General features: G+C 46.1%; 1 protein-coding gene across 1 annotated transcript in view; it reads left to right on the forward strand.

Moving 5' to 3' along the window:
* NECAB2 (N-terminal EF-hand calcium binding protein 2) overlaps nt 1-20,452 on the forward strand; it is a 316,012-nt gene that overhangs the window by 4,573 nt on the left and 290,987 nt on the right. The gene's annotated exons all lie outside the window — the stretch shown is intronic.

The raw sequence follows: 20,452 nt of genomic DNA on the forward strand, positions 1-20,452 counted from the left end.
ATTCTTTATTCTTTCTCCTGCTCTAAATTTCCTTTGAGTTATGCATCCCTGATACCTTTTATTCAAGTTCATAACAACTATCTAGGCATTTAAGAAAGAGGTACTGTATAGACAGCAGGATCAAAAATGCATGTGCAAAATACCTACCACACAGCATGGTGTTGGAATTTTAGATTTTTCTGCATGACTTTTTGAATGAACCTACATATTTAACTTTTTACTGTATACAATCACTGGACACTGACTTAAGAAAAGCCCCTGCCTAGAATACGATAAACTATATAATACCAGTTTGGAAGTTTGATATGATTTGTTGGCCTTAGTGAAAGGTCCCTACATAGCTATCCTTGTTAACTGGTTTGTTACCTACTAATGACCTCATTGCTCTGCCAGAGTGACAGGAGTTCTTTAAAGACAATGGGGTAGATAGGGAAGGGGACAGGTGGGGACTGGTAAGTAACAGACAATGATCCTTCGGTGTGATTAATGAAAAACATTGATGGGGTCTTAAGAAACTGCTCATCTACAATGGAATAGTGGCTCTTCATGGGACCTTGAGGGTTAAGGAAGGATAAAATGGAGAAGGTAGAATGGGTGAGATCTCATGGTCGGTGACAAGAGAAACATAATTTAGGGATAGAAACTAGTTTGAGTCCAAATTTTCCTTGCAATATTTTTCTGTGTCTTTGACTGGTCTGCAAACAGGCTCATGTACATTCTTTTGGGTGAGTAAAATAGATGATAAATAGTGTTTTAAGGTGCAGTTTAAGATTCTGGTATTCCCAGTGTTAAAATATATCACGTAAAATTGCAGACTAGCTCTGCTGCACCCTATTAATAAATGAATGGAGAGTATCTTTAAACACTGGGCACTTCCCAGCATAAACAGGGCTTTAAAATAGTGATTGATACATGCTAGGAAAGAGCAATGGTAGGCTATGCTGTGCTGATTTCTTGCACTAAGATACATGGAAAGCATTATTCAGTATTGTGACAGACCCAGGCCAGTGGGGTACAGGAGTCTGGTAGAGGGCAAATATACTGGTCACTGGCTGAGTCATTTTCTGTTCCCTGAGTGACCAGAGCAGGGGCTGCATTAGAGTAATCAGGAACCTGCTAGAACCAATTAAGGCAGACAGGCTGATTAGAATACCTGCAGCCAATCAAGGCAGGCTAATCAGGGCACCTGGGTTTAAAAAGGAGCTCACTCCAGTCAGATGAGGAGGAGCCAGAGGAGAGGAAGTGCGTGTGAGGAGCTAGGAGCAAGAGGCACGAGGAGCTGAGAGTGAGAGGGTGTGCTGCTGGAGGACTAAGGAGTACAAGCATTATCAGACACCAGGAGGAAGGTCCTGTGGTGAGGATAAAGAAGGTATTTGGAGGAGGCCATGGGGAAGTCGCCCAGGGAGTTTTAGCTGTCATGCAGCTGTTACAGGAGGCACTATAGACAGCTGAAACCACAGGGCCCTGGGCTGGAACCCAGAGTAGAGGGTGGGCCTGGGTTCCCCCCAAACCTCTCAACTCCTGATCAGACACAGGAGAAGTTGACCCAGACTGTGGGGAAGATCACTGAGGTGAGCAACTCTGCCAATAAGCGCAGGACCCACCAAGGTAGAGGAGGAACTTTGTCACAGTATTTAAAACTAATTTGCTGCCATATCAGCAAAATCAGCCTACTGTGCTAGGATCAGACAGGGATCTGTATCTAAATAGTCGTCATCAGCATGGATCTCAATGCATTCCCACATTTTGAAACTCAACTATGTAACATTGCACCCATTTGCATGCTGGTGCATTTCAGCAGCATGCGACATACCTGGAGTTGTTAGTTTTGTTTAATGTGCCATAGTTACAGCCCATAATACTCACTGATCTCTAAGCAGTCTGATTGGGGAGCACTCCTCATTAACAGACACCAATTTGCACACAGCTTTCCTGCCGTATGGTTCAATTATTTATGACATTTGACCACATAGTTTGTTAAATTGGTCGTCTTATTTCCCAGCTGGGGTGGTAATTAAATTAAGACTATACTGTAGCATTCATGCTGGCTATCAGTAGTTAATCCAGTACTGCTAGAGTCAAACATTCAAAAATCATGAATCAGGCCAACCAAATTAATGAGACTTCCTTAAAGATCATGAGATTTTAAAAATAATATATGTTGATTTATTTTGATTTGCCTTCTGGGTTATTTAGAGATGATGAGGACTAAAATGTTTTATCTGGAATTCTCATATAATCAGGCACGGTGGTGTGTTTTTTAAAAAACCCCAAACCCCACAAACACCAAATATTGTGAGACTATTAATAAAATTGCAAGAGTGGTAACAGCATTAAACTGTAAAGGCCAAGGGAAATAGTGCAACGGAACTGTACCAAATCATATAATTTGTGTGTGTAGGTGTATATACACATACAGTGTAAAATGTAAATGCAAGAAACCCTGGGGATGAGAGCAGTAGACATATCTAGAGAGAACCATTTATAACTCCATCTGGTCAGCACACAGACATTTATTTGCAGACCATAGGTATCAATCACTTCCTGGTGCCCCGCTTTTTAATTAAAAGCACAAGAGTAGTGGCTGAAATTAACACTGAAACAAAGCTATCTTTGAATAAATCACATTAATATCATTGCTTAATTCATAGATAGCAGCAACAAAAGATGATGATCAGTATTAAACTGTAGGCAGGTGAGTCCCGTATGGTTTAAATACATGGGGTCAGATTTTTATATGTGCCCATCTACCACTTGGCATCCCATTAAGTGTCCATCTTTTGGAAGGCCTCAACCAGGTTTCAGAAAAGCTCAGCATCCAATATGCTGAGCCCTTTCGAAGATCTGGCCCATGAGATGCATTATCTAGTGGAACACTCTCCTCTCCATTCTCTAACACTTCTGATTAGGGCTTGTTGCTCTTCATTCTCCTTCCATATTTCTCAGCTCTTTAATAACCTGCTCTGTGGCCAAATTCTACCCTAGATGACGCCTCCACAACTCCTTTTATTGACTTAAATGAAGCTGCATGGATGTAACTTCGGGAAGAATTTGGCTTGTGTCTAGCAGTGACTTCCCAAATGTAGAACAAAGAACCAACATTTTTTGTAATTCTCTCTCCCTTAGTCTCTATTCTAGCTCTAGCTTGTAAAACAATCACATTTCCAATATTTTCTTCTTACTCTGTTCCCCTCTTCTGTTTTTAATGTACTCATTCTTTCTCTCCTCCTCTCCCTTTCACCCCTGTAACTCTGCTCATTTCTCTCTCAGGATGAAAAAATGGAGGACTGGAAATGACCCTTCTCCTCAATCTCCACTTTTAAAATCCAAAAGCTTTCCAGTATCTCAGAATGCCCTGACCTCTAGAGTGTTAATAGGACTTTGATGGGAAGCAGAGGTTAGCTAAAGACTGGGCATGATATACATATTGTGACAGACCCAGGCCAGTGGAGTACAGGAGTCTGGTAGAGAGCAAATATACTGGTCACTGGCTGAGTCATTTTCTGTTCCCTGAGTGACCAGAGCAGGGGCTGCATTAGAGTAATCCGGAACCTGCTAGAACCAATTAAGGCAGACAGGCTGATTAGATCACCTGCAGCCAATCAAGGCAGGCTAATCAGGGCACCTGGGTTTAAAAAGGAGCTCACTCCAGTCAGGGAGGGAGGAGCCAGAGGAGAGGAAGTGTGTGTGAGGAGCTGGGAGCAAGAGGCACGAGGAGCTGAGAGTGAGAGGGTGTGTTGCTGGAGGACTAAGGAGTGCAAGCGTTATCAGATACCAGGAGGAAGGTCCTGTGGTGAGGATAAAGAAGGTGTTGGGAGGGGGCCATGGGGAAGTAGCCCAGGGAGTTGTAGCTGTCATGCGGCTGTTACAAGAGGCACTATAGACAGCTGCAATCCACAGGGCCCTGGGCTGGAACCCAGAGTAGAGGGTGGGCCTGGGTTCCCCCCAAACCTCCCAACTCCTGATCAGACACAGGAGGAGTTGATCCAGATTGTGGGGAAGATCACTGAGGTGAGCAACTCTGCCAATAAGCGCAGGACCCACCAAGGTAGAGGAGGAACTTTGTCACAATATTTAAGTATTGCTCAACTACAGGGCCAGTCATGTGCCCTGTAGAAATGAGTTGTTGATCTCTGTCTGGTTCCTGGCTTACATCTTCGTGCATCACATTTGTCTTGGCTTTCTGGTTGGCTTTCTCGGCAGAGGCCAAGAGCTAAAGGGACCTAGCAATCCTGCAAGGTGAGAGTAGAAGTTCCAGGCCGGAACACTGTATTGTATGTGTACTGGGATGTGGGCAGGAGAGCTAGCTCACACCAAAGTCTGTACTGCATCTGTTCTGTGCAGCAATAAAAGACCACCAGACCTTCCACCAGTACTAAAATATTAAAGAAGAAATAAGAGTGCTCCACAGAACAATACAGAGGTTTGACTCCTCTGTATCCTGCCTGAAATTCACTAAGGCTTCCAAAGCATGATCATGCCACATGTGGTGAGAGCTCCCTTTGCAAATCAATAGGAAGGGTGAAGGACAAATGATCCTTTTCTCCAGCAAATCACCTGCTTTGGTAAAATATTGCCATGGCAAGCTAGCATTGTACACCTGCAAGTCAGTGAAGTTTGGAGTCGAAGTAGAGATACTGTTGAACCATAGATATCTATGGGAATATTACATCCAACAAATCTTTGTGTGGAAATGGCCTCTTGAAACCTGCACTCCTGTCCAGCTGTTATTCAATTGTGCCTTTTGAAGCATTACTTAGATCCTTCTGAAGGCATAGGTTGCCTCCCTCCCCCCTCCCCCCCCTCCTCTCCTAAGAAAGAAAGAAAGAAAAGAGCATCCTGTGTAATCCAGATATTAACATCCCTTTGGCAGATGCTCGTTCCTTTGATTTAGCTGTGCCATGTTAGCACCATAACTTTCTCCACTAATAGCACTTCTTGATGCTTATCCTGTAAGATGCACACCCACCCAATACTTCAACAAGTACGAAGGAGACAGAGTTCATAGGTACTTATATTGCTAAGAAGACAACCAGAACTGATTGCAATGGGAGCAAGAAAGATCTTTTAAAGACCCTGCTGGGTGGAAAGTGTCTGTAACTGTATTAATGTAGAAAAACAAATGGGTAAATGCAAAAGAGCATAAGAATTCCTTTGAGAAGTGAGCAATTGATTGAAGAGACTAGAGGCCAGATTCCTGACCCTACTAAACCTCTTTGTGCTACTCTGGCTTAATTGGCTTTCTGAAGGTACCCTTGGCAGGGGTTCATAGTGGCATGGCTATCCTCGGCTGCCAGGAGCCATCAACATCCAAATGGAACTTAGAGCAGCCCTGAGCCTGCCTTCAGTTGCACCAAAGGCCAAAATTGCTTATGGCTGGCTCCAAATCATGGCGTACCATCCACCTTTTGAGGTCTCCCCTGAGTCCAGCAGTGATCACATACATATGAAGGTCTCATTACCTATTTCTGAAATGTAGCTTCTGCCCACCTCTTGTAGCCTTAAAATTCCACCTTTCCTTCAAAGGATGTCTTGCCCTACTGCATGAATTCCATTGATTAGCAGTGAGTTCCTGTAGAGAAAACACTTCCATTCTGCAGGAAAGGTGTCTATTTTATGCTCCAGGATTGTCTCATAACCAGGTGAAACTGCAAGAGGAATATAAGTAAGCATGGAATAAATACTGAAATAAGAACTTGGCCAGGACACCTTTGTTTGCAACCCACAGTCTTGTGAAAAGTAGGAGCTTCAGTAGGATAAGATCTGCAATGACTTAGGGTCTGTCTATACTGCAGCTGGAAGCATGCTTCTCCATGCAAGTAGACAGATGTGCTACCTCTGCTGGAGCTAGCATGCTGCAAATAGCAGTGTAGTCAGGGGTGGCGGTGGAGTACATACCTAGGGAGTCCTGTAGTGCCACCCATGCTACCCCTGGCTGCACTGCTATTTTTAGTGCGCCAGCTCTGCTTGAGCTAGTGTCTGTCTACTCGCATGGGGAAGTACGCTTAGTAGTTTGATCTGGAAAACAGCATCTCCACAGACCAGAGCCCCTATTGCCAGGTGGAACAATACTTCAGCACCCGGAGGAAAGTGTGCTGTGCACTGAATCACCACCTCTCTCTCTCTTCTGTGGGAGTTGATGTTGGCTACCCCTGCGAGCACTGATCACGTCAACCCATGCTTAACTCATGAGAGCTGCTGATGGTGACATAACCCAAAGCGGTGTGGCTGCAGGTACTTAGATTGTGTTACTGTTTTATATTAATAATGGAAGGAGCATCAGCCCTCCCTGCAGTCATGGGACAGGCATTTACTAACAGTAGTCAGGGTGGGGGAGCGAAGGGAAGATTTACTTTGACACACCTGATGCAAGAACAGAAACCTCATGGTGCCAGTCTCCATGGATTTGATGGGGAGTCAGGACGCATTTTGTAGGAGAGCCTGGGAAAGGCCTTGTCTGTATTCCTAAATTCCCCTACACACATGATACTACAACTATTGATCAGACTTTTTTATATAACTGAACATTTTTATTTTCCTTTACCCTCTCCCCTACAGTCTCCTCCTTCAGCAGGCTTCGTCACACCTCCCTTATCCTTCTTCTAGCAGCACAGGAAATGAAAACTGCCGTTGAATCGTGTTTTTTTTTTAAACCCATCATATTAACCTGCTGCAGGAGTAATAATAAACCCTACATGAAATATAACAATTCTTTGACTTAAGGAAGTGATTGTGGGAAATGAGTGAAATTGCCAAGAAAACCACAATTAAACAGCTTCCAGAGTTGCAGATTTGCATCCAAGAGTTTTGAGGACATCCTAGGCAGCATTGAACATTTAGATTATAGAACCTGATTTTTCAGGGCTTTAATATTGTAGCTGTTTTAAAGTGCTTAGGGGTGAATTAAATGAATGTTTTCAAAAAAAGCTGTCATCCCAAACATTGTTTTAAGCAGCAGCTTCACCTAGTTTAACAACAACAACAAAAACATTTCAGTTCTGTTTCACCTGTGATTTTTTGTCAGTCTTTATTTTAAAGGCTAATTTTATTACAAAATAGCTTTTGTTCTTCGTTAATTGCTGAAATGGACTAGTGCCCCATTAGTATCTTGCAAACAATTGGCTGGCCATGTTTATTTCTTGTGTTACTCCACTGAAGTCAGTGGGTTTACATAATGGATTAACTTGGCCGACATTTTGAAAAGCTTGCGTGCCTAATACAGTTAGAAATGTGGATGAGAAGCATGCACTGGAAGTGCTGTTTACTTCTTGAAAATGGTAGGTGAGCCTGACAATCAGGGTATCGGAGGTGATGGGATGAAAAGGACATTCCTAGTCATCTGAGTCTATGCTTGTGTTCTGTGCAGAGCTCCCAGTGGTCACACGTCTCCTCAGTCAGTGGGATGAAGCTAATGGGGGTTGCGTGTTGTGACAAAGTTCCTCCTCTACCTTGGTGGGTCCTGTGCTTATTGGTGGATTTGCTCACCTCAGTGATCTTCCCCTCTGGTGGAACCTACAGTCTGGGTCAACTCCTCCTGTGTCTGATCAGGAGTTGAGAGGTTTGGGGGGACCCTGGGCCCACCCTCTACTCTGGGTTCCAGCCCAGGGCCCTGTGGATTGCGGCTGTCTATAGTGCCTCCTGTAACAGCTGCATGACAGCTACAACTCCCTGGGCGACTTCCCCATGGCCTCTTCCAAACACCTTCTTTATCCTCACCACAGGACCTTCCTGCTGGTGTCTGATAATGCTTGTGTTCTTGAATCCTCCAACAGTACACTCTCAGCTCCTTGCGCTTCTTGCTCCCAGCTCCTCATGCACACCAAACTCACTGACTAACTGGGAGGCTTTTAACTAGTTCCAGCCAGCCCTTGATTGGCTTCAGGTGGCCCAATCAATGTAGCTATCTCCACTGCCTTCTAGAAGGATCTTAATTGGCCCCAGGTGTCTTGATTAACCTGGAGCAACTGCCATGTGGTTACCATGGTACTAGGGATTTGGTTAGCCTGGGGCTAACATACCTGTTACTTACTACTTTACCGTAGCCATCTGGCCTTGCCCCATCACATATCCCCCCACTCTGCTCAACACCATCGAGTTGGGCAACTTGGGACGCCAGGCAGTGTGCTCGTGATAGACCATCAGTGTTGCCATGGTGGCATCTAGCCCTGTGCCATATGCAGAACTGGAATGGTTGGAGGGACAAGAACCACCTGATTACCCTTGCATTCTTTCCCTTATTTCTCTGCATCCACTGGAGGGGTGCGTGGTCTGTCACAAGAGTAAATCGCCGGCCTAATAGGTAATAACACAATGTCTCCATGGCCCATTTGACAGCAAGGCATTCTCTCTCAACTACTGCATACTTCTGTTTTTCTTGGGAGCAGCTTTCTGCTTAGGTAGAGGATCTGGTGGTGTTCTCCAATCATTTGCGACAGAATTGCCCCCAACCCCACCTCAGAAGCATCTGTTTGTAAAATAAATTCCTTGGTAAAGTCCAGGGCTATGAGTATGGGGTCATTACAGAGAGCCGTCCGAAGGTCTATGAATGCCTTCTCTGCTATGTTGGTCCACGTCACCATGTCTGGACCTCGGGCCTTCACCAGGCCCATTAGAGGACTTGCCCTACTGGCGAAGTGGGGAATAAAGCATCGGTAGTAGGCTACTATGCCTAGGAACGCACGGACCTGCTTCTTTCGGGTTGGCCAGGGCCAGTTTTGAATCGCCTGTAGCTTAATAGTTTGGGGCTCCACTATATCTCTTCCTACAATATATCCCAGGTACTTAGCCTCTGCTAGTCCTATGACAAATTTAGCGGGATCAGCCATGAGACCAGCCTGCTTTAAGGTGCATAGTACTGCCTCAGCTTTCTCCAAGTGGGTTCCCTAGTCTGGTGTATGGATGATGACATCATCTAGGTATGCGGCTGCATAACTAGTATGGGGGCACAGCAGCTTATCCATGAGGCACTGGAATGTGACTAGGGCCCCATGTAGCCCAAAAGGGAGAACAGTGTACTGGAATAGCCCATCTGGGGTGGAGAACACTGTCTTTTCTTTAGCTTCTTTGGTCAGGGGAATCTGCCAAGACCCTTTTGTCAGATCCAGTATGGTCAAGAATCGGGCACTACCCAGTCGGTCAACCAGTTCGTCGATGTGTGGTATGGGGTATGCATCGAATTGGGATACTTCATTCAGTCGGCGAAAGTCATTACAGAATCTCATGGTACCATCAGGTTTAGGCACTAGAACTATTAGACTGCACCACTGACTGTAAGATTCTTCAATAACGCCTAATTCTAACATTTTCTTTACTTTGGCCTTGATTTCTTCTCTTTTGGCTGCTGGGATTCGGTAGGGTCTCAGTGTTACCTTGGCTCCGGGGATCGTGCAGATATGGTGATAGGTCTCAGTTGTCCGCCCCGGTTTTGTAGAGAACACATCTCGGTTGCCATTAATCATGTCGGCTGCCTCTATCTTTTGGATTGGCGTCAAGTCGGGTGATATCCTCACTTGCTTGTGTAAGTTATCCACCAGGGGAAGGGTCTCCTGGGTGACTAAGCGTGCCTCTTGATCATGCCGAGGTTTTAGAAGATTGATGTGGTAAATTTGCTCCCGTTTCCTGCAGCCTGGCTGCCGCACCTTATAGTTTACCTCTCCCATGGCTTCAATCACTTTGTAGGGTCCCTGCCACTGGGCCAACAGCTTGCTTTCTGCTGTGGGCACCAGGACCATTACTCGATCCCCTGGTTGGAACCGTCGAAGCTTTGCTTGGTGGTTATACTGAGTTCGTTGGGTCTTCTGTGCTTTCTCCCGTACAGTGGGTGTAACTCGGGCTATCCGATCCCTCATCTGTAGTACATGCTTAACTATGTTCCTTCTGGGATTTGGCTCTTCTTCCCAGGCTTCTCTGGCTATATCCAATATGCCCTGGGGGTGGCACCCATATAGTAGTTTGAACGGAGAGAAACCTGTGGAGGCTTGTGGGACTTCCCAGATGATGAACATGAGGTAAGGCAATAGGATATCCCAATCTTTCCCATCCCGGATCACTGCTTTCCTGATCATGGCCTTGAGGGTCCTATTGAACCTTTCCACAAGGCCGTCTGTTTGTGGGTGGTATACAGAGGTCCATAGGGCTTGTACATGGAGCAATGAACAGAGATCTTTCATCAGCTTGGACACGAAAGGTGTCCCTTGATCTGTCAGTATCTCCTTGGGTAGCCCAACCCGGGAAAAGAACTGTACTAGCTCCTTAGCTATTGTCTTGGAAGCTGTGTTGCGTAGGGGGACGGCTTCTGGGTATCCGGTTGCATAGTCTAGTGCAACTAGCACATGTTGGTGGCCCCGAGCTGTCTTCTCTAGGTGCCCGATCAGATCCATGGCTATGCATACAAATGGTACCTCTATTATTGGAAGAGGTATCAAAGGGGCCCATAAGTGTGGGCAAGGGCTATGTAGCTGACACTCTGGACAAGAGGTGCAGTATCGTCTGACATCTTCATGTACTCCTGGCCAGAAGAACCTCTGCAGGATCCTGGCCTGCGTTTTCTCTACTTCTAGGTGTCCTCCAAACAGGTGACTGTGGGCGAGGCTCAGCATGGCTTTTTGATGTTTTTGTGGTACCAGAAGTTGATGTATCTCCTGCTCCTGCATTTGCACCACACGGTACAGGAGATCTTTCTTCACTATAAAGTAAGGTCCTGGACCCTGGACCTTCCCCTCCACTGGTGTCCCATCTATCTCAGCCATCTCTTTCCTGACATATCATATCTAGGGTCCTCTGCCTGGTTCTGCCCAAAAGTCTGTCTCCCAGGACTAACCTGCCTGAGCTCCCATGGGCCGGCTTCTGCTTCTTCCAGTGGCTCATCACCATCACGGCTGGGGCCAGTCTCTGGCTCACATCCCATGTTGGTAGTTTCTCTGATGGCTGCTTTTGTCCATCTGCCTACTAGCACGGTCTTCTGGCCCTGGGTCAGGATTCAGGTTCCCAAGGCCTTCGCAGCCTTCCTTTCTTTTTTTTCCTTCCGGGCCTTTTGGGGGGCTGAGAATAGATCCTGAGAAAACTCAGAAAACATTGGAGGTTGACATTCCCCCAACGATGAGTCGCTGCCAACAGGATCCCCACCTCCCTCCAGCCTCTCCAGGGGGAGTAAATTATCAAACCCTGGGTAGTCCCTCCCAATGACTACAGGATATGGGAGTTAAGGAACTACACCCACTGTCACCTCAATGGGGTTCCCCTGAACCTCTATCTCCACTGGGATGGTGGGGTAATGGCTCACGGCCCCATGCACACATGTCACTGCTATGCATCTGGCTTGTAGCAGCTGGCTACTTTTTACCAACTTACCCAAGATAAGGGTGATAGCACTCCCCGAGTCCAAAAGCACTGAAGTCTCTGCTCCATTTATCTTCACTGGCCTGGTGTGGTTATGCGGGGCTAATGCGACGCCCGCAAGGTGGATAAGGGAGCATGGGACCTCCCAATCCCCCAAGTTGCATTGCATAGGCTCCTCGGTGCTGGGACACTGTGCTGCTATGTGTCCCCACTCCTCACATGCATAACATCTATAATTGTTTCTAATCATTCCCCTATCATGTGGGTTAGGGGGTTTAGTCCCAGGGTTCCCCCCACTCAGGCCAATCCCTTCCCTCTGGAGTCTCTGCTGGTTTTCAGCCCCCCTCTTCCTCCACCTAGGACTCCCCAGGGGTTTGGCTGTCCCACCTTCCAGGGCTGGGGTTGGGTGTTTGCTACGAAAGGGGCTTTCCTTGGGTAGTCAGGTCAACTCCCTGGCTGTCATGCATCTTTCTACCAGCGTGATCATCTCATCATAGGTGGACGGATCGTTCTAGCCTACCCATTTGCGGAGATCTGGTGGCAGTGCCCTCATGTATCGGTCGATGACCAGAACCTCTAGTATTTCTTCCGGACTCTGTGACTCTGTTTGCAACCACTTTCGTGCGAGATGGATGAGGTCATACAGTTGGGACCCCGCGGGGTTTTGTCTTCCTGGTACCTCCACTCATGATACCTCTGGGCCCGCACTGCGGTCATCACCCCAGATCTGGCCAGAATCTCTGCTTTCAGCTGGGGGTAGTCTGCTGCAGCCTCTTCAGGCAGATCATGGTAGGCCGCCTGGGCCTCCCCACACAGGAATGGGGCAAGGATGCCAGACTACTGATCTCGAGGCCAGGCCTCCCGTAGGGCTGTCCTCTCAAAAGCCAGAAGGTATGCCTCTACATCATCCTCCTGCGTCATTTTCTGCAGCCAATGGCTGGCCCATATGAGCCACGTCCCATCATGGCCACGGTTCAGCTCTGTAAGGGTCTCTACCTGGTTTACCAGTTCCCGCAACATAGCTTGGTCTTGCGTAGACTGGTCCATCAGCAGGCGATTAGTCTCTTGCAGCAGCTGCACTGCCTTCTGTTGGGCAGCTGCCTGGACATGGGTAGCCTCCTGCCGGGCCGCCGTGGCCTGTATCAGTGTCCGCACTACGTCATCCATTGTGGTGGGGAACCCCCCCCCTTTTATTTTTTTTAAGAATCTCTCTCCTTCTTCCGCCGCGCTATGCACTCCAAAAATCCCACTTATGACACCAGTTGTGACAAAGTTCCTCCTGTACCTTGGTAGGTCCTGCGCTTATTGGCAATTTGCTCATCTCAGTGATCTTCCCTTCTGGTGGAACCCACAGTCTGGGTCAATTTCTCCTGTGTCTGATCAGGAGTTGGGAGGTTTGGGGGGAACCCGGGCCCACCCTCTACTCTGGGTTCCAGCCCAGGGCCCTGTGGATTGCAGCTGTCTATAGTGCCTCCTGTAACCGCCGCATAACAGCTACAACTCCCAGGGCTACTTTCCCCATGGCCTCCTCCAAACACCTTCTTTATCCTCACCACAGGACCTTCCTCTTGGTGTCTGATAATGCTTGTATTCCTCACTCCTCCAACAGTACACTCTCAGCTCCTTGTGCCTCTTGCTCCCAGCTCCTCTCACACACACCAAACTCACTGACTAACTGGGAGGCTTTTAACTAGTTCCAGCCAGCCCTTGATTGGCTTCAGGTGGCCCAATCAATGTAGCTATCTCCACTGCCTTCTAAAAGGATCTTAATTGGCCCCAGGTGTCTTGATTAACCTGGAGCAACTGCCATGTGGTTACCATGGTACTAGGGATTTGGTTACCTGGGGCTAACATACCTGTTACTTACAACTTTACTGTAGCCATCTGGCCTTGCCCCATCACAGTGTATAGTATTAAGGGTAGAATTTATCCATTAATATTTAATCTCCTCTAGTCTTTGTGACCTCCAATGCAGTTGTCTTGACTAAGTCTAAGTGACTTCACTGCCAAATTAAAATGGCACAAACAATGTCGCTGCAAATCCAGAGAGATCACACTTGGAGGTGGATGCAGTTCTGCATTTTGCAGGAACTGACATTGAGGGAAAGGAGCTAGACTTCCCTCTTCATAATATTTCTGATTTGGTTGGAGTTCAAAATGCTGCTGTGACTGACGCTCAAACTTTTGGTACTGTGGGAGCTTTGTGTAAAGGGGTTAGAGCTGAGTCTTCTGATCTGCGTTTTCCAACCTATGATTAGCAAGGGCAGCAGGGTTCAAATACCACCTGTAAAGAGCTGGTCACAGTTCCTCCTTACATTTTGTGTTTCAACCCTGCAGTTCTGCATTGACTTGAATGAAGCACCCAGCCTAGCCATACTCCTTGTCTCTTTCCAGGGCTGAATTAAGGCAATCTGAGGCCCTATGCACACCATGACACAGACCCTCTTTTGGCTCCACCTTTGCCTCCTTGCCCTGGCCCATATTTTTGGGGGTGAGGTGCTCCTCCCATCCCAGACAGACTCGGACAATTGCATATGGGCCCCTCCTCTCCTGAGGCTTGGCAGCAGGGCTCCTCTTCATTTGGGAGCTGCAGAAGTGGCAGCCATAGTAACCTCTTCTCCCCAGAGAGGCAGAGGTGGCAGCAGGGCCCCCACAGAGCTTATCCCAGCAGTGGGACTATCTATCTATCACCTCACAGTGGAGGGTGAGGAACCCTGGTGGGCAGCCTCTCTTCCACCACAGCTTGCCAAGGATATTGGTTGGCAGCTCCTCCATGGAGTCGTGATCATGGGAGCGTACCTGGTGCGGTTCACCCCCATCCCCAACAGCTGCCCTTTTTGCAGCATGAGGGAGAACCTGGCACACACGTATCTCAGATGTGCCAGATTGCAGCCCCTATTCCAGCTCCTTCAGAACCTCCTGTTCAGGTTCTGACTGCACTTTCCTCCACACCTGTTTATCTTCTCACACCCTGTCCATGGCCCCATGAAGTCACGAGACCTCCTCATCAACCTTCTCCTGGCCCTGGCCAAAGTGGCCATTTTCACCAGAGGTAGGGTGCCAGATGAGAGGGTGCTTTGCGACTGTGGAGCCTGTTTCTGCTCCTCCCTGATCTCATGCATCTGGGTAGAGTTCCTCTGTGCAGCGTCTGCTGGCTTCCTAGGCAGCTTTGAGGGGCAGTGGGCACTGTCCAGGGTTCTCTGCTGGGTGTCCCCTTCTGGATCCCTAGTTTTAAATCTGACACCTTCACTCCTGACGCTGTTATTCATTAGTTGTCCCCTGCATTCAGTTGGTTCCTGGGTCCAGTGGTCCCTCCGGCAAGGCTGGAGGGAGAGGCTTTTAGACATGCGGGGGTGCAGGATTTCCAGTAAGGCCTCACTACAACCCCATATTGTCAAGCTGTTTCTTAACCATGAGGGCAAAGAGCTTCCTGTTATAACATATTAAATCTTAACTTCTAATATAATCCCGTGACTCCAGGATCTGGGGCCCAATGTGCAAGCCTGTAGCCTTAATCCACTCCGATCCTTCTCTTTTGTAGCCATTTCCCTTCAGTCCTATTCTCCGTCTTCCTAAATATTCTAGCCTAGGCCACTTTTAACAGCTGAATCAATTCTTTGGTGACTACTGCAATCAATGCTGATATAGTGAAGAATGTGCTTGTAATGATATAAGAATTGGAACTGCTGTGTTAAGAATCTACAGAGGCACTTCAAAAGCAGGTCTGTACTATCTATTTTTTGCAGTGTAGAATTTGTTTAGTTTATGAAAAGAATGCATTTTCTAAACCTTAACTCTGTTTTGAATATAATTCCACAGAAAAGCTGTAGTGAGACTGAACAAATTAATGTCTATAACTAGTAAACATGTAACGTATATTAAATTTAGAAACCTAAATCCTACAGCAAATAGGCATGTTACCCATAAATGACGGTGAAATACATCCTGGTTTGGAGGGCCAGAGCAATACCCTTTCCACCACTTAAGCTCTACACTGGGGCTGCTGATGGAGCGGCTAAGTGACGTACTTCCCTAGTGGGTACCTAGCGTGTTTGCTGTTTTGCATCCCTGTAGGTTAGCATGGAAAGGGTTAATGATGGATTTGTATTTACCAGTAGCACTAAATCCCTAGACTTCACTCCAGTCTGCAGCCCAGGCTGTGCTGGGGCCAGGGATCTGAATTGCCTTCTTCCCTTATTATACAGAGTGTGAGGTGATCCCTCTGAGGTGCCAGGGAAGGACGTAATGTTGGAGAAAAGCAGCCTGCTGGCTTCTATTTCTGACTGTAATCCAGCCTTGTTGTGTGGCTGTGGGTAACTCATCCGACCTCTGAGCCTCAGCTGAACATGAAAACCTGAGACCAGAAACTGAGGTCCTGGTTCTGAAACCGGATCTGTAGATCAGAGCCTCTTTGTCAGCTGGGGTTCCAGGCAGGCCAGTTGGAGTGGATATTTGCAGTATTTGGGCTATATCTACTTTGTGCGGGAGTTGGGAGTCTTGCTTAATTAATGCTTGTAAAGCTCTTTGAAACTCTTGGACTGTCAGGTGCACAAAATTCCATTCACGTGTGACTGAGAGTAACAGCCCTGTTAGTACAAAAATGTTAGTTAAACCTCCAGGATGGGATTTTAAAAGCTGCACAGGGATTTTGGACATTTGTTTCTTGTTGAAATCCATGGAGGCTGGGTGTTCAAGTGTTCTAGCTAGGTTTGAAAATGTCAGACCTGATTGTCAATAGATGAGCCCATCACCTTGCAAATTTCCCTCCATTATCCTGCAATCTAAATATATCCCTTTCAAAAGATGGTGTATCTCTAACTCTGCCATCCTTTCCAAAATTCACAGCATGGTAACTAAAACAAGAACATTGTGGAGTTCCTTAGGAGTTTTTGAAGCCATCCTTTTCCTGCAGCAGAGAGTATTTCACAGGCCTTTATATAAGCAGGATTCTTGGCAGCACAGCTGTGTAATCATTGTTACTTGTGCCTTCATCAAGATCTTGGTGTGCATTCCAGATGTTCATATGTTGACTTGCTTACAGTCTCTCTTGGAATTCTGGTCGGTTTCTAGTTTTGTGTGGATTTTTGAGGGTCCAATTAAATTGATATAGTAAGTCTTGCTTGTCAGTAATGATGGTGGCACAGTTTGATGCTGCTGAATAAATACATTCTAGTTGTATCATGGGTAGTGTCTTCCCCAGCTTCCCCTGATTCTGATGAGAAGTAAGTCATCAACATGATGTGCTGGCCCACCAGTAAAAACTCCATATAGAAGAAACTCTTGCAGGTTTAAGGACTGAGAAGTTCCTTAGTCTGGTATGTTACTCCCAACTTTATTAATGGCTTTGGCTGTCGACTCTTGATCTCTGCTTAGTGAAAGGAGACTCTCAGTGTTTGTATGTTTTTTCCATTGGCCCTAATAGGAATCTTACACATTGACCAAGGAGGAATTAGAACCTTTTAATGAATTAACAGTCTCTGCTCTAGTACAAATTGCAAAACATAAAAACAAAAAGGAGGAAAGTTAGTACATGCCCATGATCTGGATCCTAGAAATTCTGGCGCTTGCCAATTTCTAGCAGGGCTATCCAACTCTGCCAGTGTATGTTAGTGCATCATTTTTTCTAAAACTTTGCCACATGAGTGGCATCTTAAGAGATGACCCATAATTCAGTATCTCCCACCCTTTTTTAAGTTAACTCCTGAGCTAGGTCACATTTTGTGTTTAATCTGTCCTTGGCCATACTACTACTGTATGATGAGATCTGGTCTTCTATGATGGGATTTTTTCCTAGATTATACTCTCAGTAATGCATTTCTCAGGGTAATAAATTGGAGGAAAATCTTTCCTTGTTAGGATTTCAGTGAGGTGAGAACTGAGCTCCCAAACAGCTCTTTACTTGTCCCAAAACATTGTTAAAAAGCTACATTTCTTACTACCAATGATATTCCCCCTCGGACCATCATACTTTGAGAGCAGAATGTCTCCTCTAACACCTTAAATAGCTTTTACTGCTTCTGTATTACACTTTTATATAGCGTCTTTGATTCAAGGCACCAGAGAACAATAACAGAAGGATGCAGCAAGGAAACAAAAAATGTGGAGTAATCAGCATTTAAAACACAAAGATAACATCTGCTGATCCTCTGTGAGTAAGAAGAAAAGAGGAAAGGAAAAACATTGCATACTAGAGGCAGCATACAATGGGTATTGTTTATAGGGGTGTGTCCAACGGCCCAGTGAATGAACCTGTCCTAGTCAAACTGAGGACATTAAATGGGGCTCGCTTGATTTATTCTTCTGTTGTTTGTTGTGGGGCTCCATGCTATAACCCAGATGCAAGGCAATGTTGTCCACTTAGCTACATTTAAAAAGATTGGATTTACAAATAACTGCTTCCTGATAGACATGCCCTTCGCAGGCTGCCCATATATGGCCCAGTCCTGCAAACCTGAAGTCAATAGGAACACTCGGATGGGTAGGATTTTACACTTACATTTTTCACTGTTCTCATTGGGCTCATGAGGAACCCACAGGAAATGGAGGTTGGAGTGGAGGAATTCTCAGACATGCTCCTTGTGGAGATGTCTCTTCAATTCACTCCATCTGCGTGTATGGTTTACCCCTCCCATGGGACCATTTCCAAGGGATCAGTTGATATCTAGGTCCGTTTATACAGAAACTCAGTGCCAGCTCTGTCCCCAATACACCCTCCCCACGACTGGCAGAACTGATGAAGTTTTAACAGCCAGCTGCTGTTCTGAGGGCCCAGTGATGCAGTCTGTCAGGCCTTCTCTGACCCCTTCTGTAGGCCGTGTCACCCTGACAACCCTTGCAGAAGGAAAACCCACTCGGTCAGGCTACCAGCATGACTTAGTACTCCAGAGGCCTAGATGGGCCAGGTGGAGACACCGACCAATCGGGAACCAGCAGGCCAGTTAAGCAGCAGACAAGCTTTCTTCTCAGGGCAGTGTGAGATGTCATTGGGATGGGGAGGAACTCCTCGGTGCTCGGCCAGAGCCCCTAGGCCAGGCCAGGGCCGTGCCCTCAGCACTGCAGCTAAGCACTTGAATTTGAGGTTTATGCTCTTTATTTAAAGGCATAGACAGCCACATTTGGGTTTATTTTTTTGATTTAACTATTTAGAGACGGATGCCAAACTTACAGCAAGGGCCACCATGCTCCAAACAGGTGTCCAAAGCTAGTAGACTAAGGCGGAGAGCACCTCCAGTACCAGGATTGGTGCCACAGGGGCTGCTATGGGGCAGCCCCATCTGCCACATGTTCCCTTTAAGAAGGGTTGCAGCAGTGAAACTCTAATGCAGCCTGTATGCCTATCCAAATGGTATCTAAACCTTTTCGGGGTTGCAAAAGCAGGTAGTAAACTCTTGTGAACAGGCCTTTTTCCAGTATTCTCTATGTGGTCAGGCTGAGGAGATTACAAGAAGTGTCTTTCTCTCAGTGTTTCATCACTGTTTTTTCCTGTCCCTTCTAAAAACAGGAAGAGCAGGAGAGGTGAAGGGGAAATTAGTTGAACTTTTGAACCTCTTAACAGCTTGGGTTTGGATTTGGTCTGTGTGTGAGTGAACAGTTGGGTCCTTTAAGGCACACCCATTTCCCTATCACTACACTTGACTCGGGTAATGGTCTCTTTGTGTGTAAATACTCCCCCAGGTGTCTTATGTTCATTCCAGTGGCTGAACCTCAAAAGAGTATCTATACTGAGGCTGAATGAACCCCCTGGGTTCAGCTGATGTTGGTTACACAAGCCAAACCCTGCAGGATCTGTCTGTAGAGATTGACAGTGGGCCAGCATCTGGTGCCTTCTGTTAAAGGTCTTGAGTTCTGAGGTTGGTTTGACTTTTCTAATATGGATCTTTTTGTATCAGAAATGGGGTGCTCATCCTTAAATATTTATATAATGTTGAGTCATTGTCTTTGTACAGTATCCATTTCAAGCCTTATATAGGATAGGCGATACCCTAGTAGAACATTGATTTAATGTTACTTAATTAAATGGTATTCATTTAAGTAACACATTGTGCAGTTCAATTTGACTCCTGGGTTCTTTCTTTCATGCAGCATTTTCTCCTTTGATTTAAAAAAAAAATGAATTTATGACCCAGAAAATAAGACTTTAATTTTATGACTGACTCTGAACTGCCTGCTGCAGCTTTTATTCCCTCCACAATAAAATCTTTCTTTTGTTTAGCAAAATTCTCCTTTCTAGTCCAAAATAATGGGATCAGGCTTAAAAAGGAGGCGATGATGATGATGATGATTTCCCTTTTGACACTGAGCATTTAAATTTGCAGCAATATATGGGAAAACCTATGCCAACAGTTATTTGTCTCACTTACCTATCAAATCCCAGTCTTCACAAGAGTTCCTCATTATTAATTATGTTGTGCCATGATGGCCAACTCCATGGCACAAGCACCTTGTCTCCTCCTCTTTGACCCAGAGCGAAACGTGAAGTTGATGCTTAACAGGTAGAATCAAGAACTCACAAAGGGATTCTGATCCTGCCCCCACTGAAATGCTAAAGGGTTTTGTGGCAAAAAGTCTATTGACTCTTTAGTGGGGAGTGGGACTTGTTCTGGCTGGCTGGAGAGTCAGCACAAGGGTGTGGGTACAGTACTTTGAAGTGAGACTTGTAATCTTTCCATTTCCTTCTTTGAGCAAATACTTCACTATTGAAGTGGTAGACTGCATGGCTTAGGACAAAATAGAGTATGTATATGAAGCCTGGCACCTCTCTCCCTGATAGTAGTGACTGAAAGTTATCACTGCTTGATGCCCTCTAATAGTTCTTAATAGAATGAGTTTGTGGTTTCCGTTAATTTCTTGAGGATAAATATCTATACTTCAAAATCAGCACTACTCTTGGATGCATTTTTGTTGGCAATCTCAGCAGTGAGAACAATGATTAGCATGGAAAGGCCTAGTCTACTGTAGTCTAGAGGAATTTTGCAAACATTTCATACCGTTAGCTCCAGTGGTGCTTAACTAGTGTCAGCAAATTTATGAGCCCTAGCATAGACTGGAAACTGGCTGCTACAGGTATCTTAAGCACCTGCTCTGAGCAAGATTGGATGAATGTTTAAAACACCGG

The sequence above is a fragment of the Gopherus flavomarginatus genome, chromosome 14 (genome assembly GCF_025201925.1).
Source record: "Gopherus flavomarginatus isolate rGopFla2 chromosome 14, rGopFla2.mat.asm, whole genome shotgun sequence".
NCBI lineage: Eukaryota > Metazoa > Chordata > Testudines > Testudinidae > Gopherus > Gopherus flavomarginatus.